This window comes from Osmerus mordax, chromosome 13 (assembly GCF_038355195.1).
Source record: "Osmerus mordax isolate fOsmMor3 chromosome 13, fOsmMor3.pri, whole genome shotgun sequence".
Taxonomy (NCBI): domain Eukaryota; kingdom Metazoa; phylum Chordata; class Actinopteri; order Osmeriformes; family Osmeridae; genus Osmerus; species Osmerus mordax.
Window position 1 is genome coordinate 13750083 of NC_090062.1, and position 6000 is coordinate 13756082.

Here is a 6000-nt window from a genome sequence, read left to right on the forward strand (position 1 = left end):
TCAGAAGAAAGGTCAGTGAGTTCTCTGGCCCTGTCACAATATCATTTTACCCAACTGTCTGAAAATCGGTGCCGCTCTAGTTGAATTGTTGAAACTGCAACACATCAGTAATTTAACTTCACTCACATCATATTACTTGTTGTGTCTTGACAAAAACTTTATGAAAAGAATGTCAAAAGATTATTATCTTGGCATGTCCCTATGAAGTCATTGCTGTACTTATAGTAGTAGAACACTGATAAGTAGAAACTCCATATACTGCATATCATATGCTGTAACTGAACCTCACTCTACCACACAGGTTGACCAGTTAGCAGAACGTGTCTATTTTCTCTCGAAGTTGGTCACTCTCATTGGCGTCAGCAGGGTTAATTGCCTCTTAGTTTTCAGAGCCTGGGAACTCCGTCACAGTGTTGACTCAAGATACGACCCCTTCCTATCAAGGCAGGATCCTGTTTTTCCAAAGGATTGATGATTGGTCCAAGAAGGAAACTTACGCATAATAAGCAATCTAGTCCAAAATGTGCCCACTTTATGAAAATAAATATGTAAAAAAATATACAAAATATGTGGTTGCTATGTTGTTACAATTTTTCGATTTAAATTAGTGTAGTCCAATCAAATTCTGTCTGGTATTTTTTCCTTTTGATACAAAACCTCTTGGCATAATGTGTTACTGATCCCTCAAACATGTTCTTCATTTTCTCTCAATCTGCATTTACGCCTTGCAAGACATTTATCTAAGGACCCAGTATGTATTATATATTGTGTACGATGCACGAATGATTCACATCTGGCTTTGCCATCGAGGTTATGACACAAAGGCCACAGGGAGTTGTAGTTTTTCCTGTGATCGGGGTCCTGACAGTCCACCACATAAAAGATGGAAGATTTGAAGTCAACTTCTCTCATGTGGAAGTTAACGAGCAGATCATGGGTGAGATCAACATTCGTTTGATGTCAGTTCACAAAAATAATTGGCTAAGATTGCATCTCTAAAAGGCAATCCTATGATATCTAATGGGGATCTTGGTAGGAGACACATACAGTACATGGCCTCAGTTCTGACAACAGCATGACAACAAAACCAGACTGAAGAGAGTAAACTCATCATTCACTCATTACTTTAGGGTACAACAATTTATTGCTAATGTGCTGATCGAAGTCATGTGTTTAAACCTGTTCGGTCCTAAACAAAGGCCAATGGGCTCTTGTGCAGTAATATAGTTCTAAACACAGAAACAGCCTATCTCTTCTGAAAAATATGACAGTAATATGGGCTGAGGATGTGGCTTGGTGATACATCCTGTCAGGCCCAGAAGGCTATGCATTATTTTGAAAATCTCGAACAGGATTATTAGAGCCATGTGAGGACATTATTTTCTCTCTCTCTTTTTTTGTGCCTTGTTTCTGCCTTATTTCTATCTCTTTTTTAGACTGACAAGAGCCGGTTGCAGATCAATACAGAGAGAGGAAACATGTAAAAATGGCTGTCATGGTTTCCTGCTAACTCTCTTTTGCTCTTGTTCTGTGTTCTCTCTGTATCTATGCATCTCTCTCTCTCTGAGGTTTGACACTAACCAAAGACAGGTGATCCTTGCTGTCGGAGAAAAGCCAGGGCTTTCCTCCCGGTTGGAGAGTTAGTGTGTCAGAGACAGCTAAATCTGTGTATGATTCACCTGAAATGTCATTGCTTTCCTAACAGGTTGTCAGCTTGCTCTTTGTCAAACTTGGTGGAAGGTGCGGGTTGTATTCAAAGATGCTTTACTTGGCATGTGTAAATGGAAGAAATATAAGGTCAATTTAACAAACTAACATCATGACAACAAAAATGTGTTGCTAGCTAGGTGGTTATTTAGGGTTAATTTCCCATTATAACCAAAGTTATTTGGTTATAATGGGAAAGACTGAGACATCTCTTGGGGCACTCATGAAGGTCTGTGATGTTGGTAAACTATGATTTATTTGAAAGAACTTGAAATCTTAACTCTACCAAGTCGAAAGTTGGATGTTGCTCAGTAGTAGCATTTGACTGCATATCAAGAGGTTGCAGATCCCTGCTATATCGCATTGGATGGTCTGGTCTTCAGTAAAGCAAAAACTACAGTAAGAGTTACCAGCTAGCACAATCAAATATGAACAAAAAATACAGTATGCACAATATTTATTGATCAGTGAAAGCTTATGGGATTATCTCTGATGTGAAGCATAGAAATACAATATTCATTTATTGTAGAGAGATATGTATGAGTACAAGTGCATGCATACACACACACACACATATATACAGACCCAGACACACATACAGTCCCAGTAGCATTCACCATGACAACACCGTCTGCAGTAATCGGCTACACTATAATCATCTTGTGGTCGGCAGCACACAAACGCACACAGCGTTGCTTGAAGACTCTCCGCCCCCTTCCCCCAGGCTAGCCTAGCCCACCCCCACAAGCCTACCGTTTTGCAGGAGCAGCCCATGATGTCATGCTGCAAGGCTCCTGCAAGAGACCCTACCGCTCTTCTGATATCTGACTATTTCTCTCTCTCTTTGACACACACACACACACACTCGCACACACTGCTGTCCCCTCCTCTTTTTCTACTCTCATCCTTCTCTCGTCCCTCTCCATCTGCATTGGTAAGCGCTGTCCGCATCTGCTGTACCAGCCCTGACTCTACACACGCATGCATGCACGCGCACTCTCTGTTTCTATCTCTCTGTCTCTCTCTCTCTCACTCACTCACACACACACACACACACAGTCATGCACAGATAGACACGCTACTGGGGGATTCCTCTAGCCCTGCTGCCGCTGCTCACTCTACCTGCCATCTCCGCTGTGTGGAGCATGGTAAGTCCCTCCTCTGTTCTGATCACAGTCACTGCTTACACCAAGACAAAAGGATGCATCCTGTGAGAAGCTATGCTGAACTGGCACTGGGAGGAACTGCTAGTGAATCCTGAAGGACGTCTCTGTGAATGGTAAGGTTGAAAATAAAATTGTGTAAAATGTGTGTTCAGGTCTAGATTCCCGTCACCCCAGTGCTGGGTGCCATGGCAATAGATTGCATTCTGTCGGCTACTCTTTCTCTTGTAGTAAGGTGTTGGTAACCATGGTGAGGTGTGTGTGGCTGCCCACACTTGCTTACTATCAGCTCAGGAAGTCTGCTCAAGGGTTTGTTATCTGTTTTGAAGAACAGTTAACGTTGATGTGAAGAATATCTGTCACAGGGCATGACGTTGACAGAAAGATTTTCTGAGACACCTTTTCAGTGGAATCATATGAATGTCAAACTGAAGGATTGCTGCTGCAATGTTTTCCTGTCAGAATGAAAAAGATCCTTCCCCCTAGTTTTGTCTGACTTTGGCTGGGTGTGTGGAGAGAATATACTGCCTGCACAACAGCCCTGACAGTCTCATTATGTGGGTATAGATTGCTCTTGTTGTGTCAGTAAAGACATAGGGTGTATATATATAGAATGCCCTCATCTGCATGTCTGTGTGCCTGTATCATTTGGATGGTGGCAGGCTTTTTGGTCTTCATTATATACACTGGTGTCTCGTATTGCATGGCTCAATGATATTGAATCTAATAAGAGGAGTAATTCTATTATTTTCAAGGCTTTTGACTGCTAAATGACACATGCACAATAATGGAATTGAAGAATGGAGTCACTGATGCCATTTTAGTCTGGGGCAGGACAAATGTGTTTTTCTGATGCATTGCACTGCACTGCAGCCTAACCTTTTATAGTATATGGGTTGAAATGTTAATATTTCATATGGTTTGTCTGCTCCACACGTGGACTTTGTCATGACTAATTCATTCAGATGTTTTGTATTTCTATTGAAAAGGAAAATAACCGAGTATTTTTTGTGAGTTTTTTGTTCAATAGGAAACATCCTGTAATCTGTGCATAAAATGTGCATCCCACTGGTTTCATTTGTGTTTTGGATGTTGGGAATTTAATTAATGTGTTCTGTAATACAAACATCCTATGCCATCTCTGGCATGGCATAAGCCATCAAAAACATAATCATACATCAATCAAACATGGTAAAACAAACCATTTATTTCAAGCTAGATGATTTGCATGCTGTTCTACAAATTACCAAGCAACAACACTTTGACTTTGAACTCAGTTAATACCAGTGTTTGCTCAATTTCCATATGAGGTTATCCTGATGAGTTTTTATTAATCTACTGGCCTCATTCCAGCTCCTCAGAGTCTGTCACATTAAGTTTAACTAAATGTGCTGATAAATGCTAATCTTAACTGAGAAATTTCAAAATCACAAGTATAGCCCCTCAAGACTGTTAAAGTGTTTTCCTTTTTGTTATCTTAATAGGAAAGTAATTAGTCCAGACAAAGCCACCACCACACAACATCTAAGCAGGAAGTCCAGAGCAGGTCGAGTTCTTATTGGCTATTTAGCATCGCATTGGTCCCAGGGGTTGAAGTGAGGGTCACAGATAGGCAGTAGAGATAGGCAGTAGAGATAGGCTCACTATTGATTTTTGCCTGTTCAAATTCCACTACAATTTGACACATTCCTATTTACCCATAGCTGGGACACAGCACTGAACCCGAAATTATGAGTTTGTTTGGGCATCATGTTATTAGGGGAAGAAGTCAAAGATATCGTTTTAAAGACAGATAGTTGCTCTATCTAAGGTGGATCAACCTACGATTGGAAGGGTTTTCTATGCACACTCCAAAGTGTTAGATGTTTGCGGCCTACTGTATGCTGCATGTCACGCATGCCCTTTAATGAGACAATATCCTTCCAAACAACAGACAAGCACGCGTGAGGGAACAGACAATGGAATCCATTTATTGACCACATGCAACATCATTCTGTAAACTACGGTCTACGTGCAACCCAATATCTCAATACAATTCCCTACAGATACTGTATATCCTAAGCACGTCTAAATGCAGACACATTTCACAACATCACATCCATATTAACAATAGACATCTACCCCTCCCCCAATCTGCTCCAGTAGGAGATGACTGAGATTGGTCTCAACATAAAAGCTGGTGGGACGTGTCACAATGGAGAGAGGAGCATGTCGTTGCTTCTGCATTGTCCATTGTCAGTTTAATTACTTTCACTGATAGTGGGGAAGTACACCAATCAGATACCCCAGCACTTGGGGACCAGGAGAGGAGGGGGAAACCAGAGAAGCCATTGCTGAACTCTTTGATATGGACATGAGGTGCCATCTGTAGTGGAGGAATCTTATTTATGCATTTCTGTGCACTGGCTGCATACAAAACACAATCCTGACCAGAAAGGGTATATACCAAGAACTGCTAAGGGCTCTGTATGACTTATTGAATTTGGGGCACTGCTATTCCAGGCTACTATAAGTTGAGAATGGCTCAAGCAAATATGATCTGATTGTTTGATCTGCTGAGTTGAGATATTACTGAATTTTTTATATAAATTTGGCTGTGCTATGGTGCATTTAAAAGATTGCCCCGACAGAGACTGTTGGCTGATTAGAAACAAAATACTGTTTATCTCTCTAAATAGGGAAGGTGCCTATGTCCAGTGTAACGGTACCGGTACTTGAGTACGGTGTAGGATGCACATTATAAGACAATGTACTCATTATAAGACAAGTTGAGGACATAAATTGAGTCGCACAGATTTGAATAGACCTCTTTTCTGCAGACAAAGAATTGTCAAGTTTGAACTCATCTTACAGTGTGTTACTTCTATCAAAACACTTCCTCTGGGCTGCTTTGGAACTTTCAAGATGTAATGCAGGCTTTAATATGACTGTTTTAAGTGAAGCATATCTTAAAATGTCACCATAGCGAGTCTCAGGGATATTACATTTCATCTGTATTGCTGACCTTCACCTTATACTGATTTTGGCCGGGTTTCCCAGATTCGTTAAGAAGCTCTTAACGCTAAGAGCTTCTTAAGAGCGTTCCAAGAACACTCTAGAACGCTCCTAAGAAGCTCTTAGCGTTAAGAGC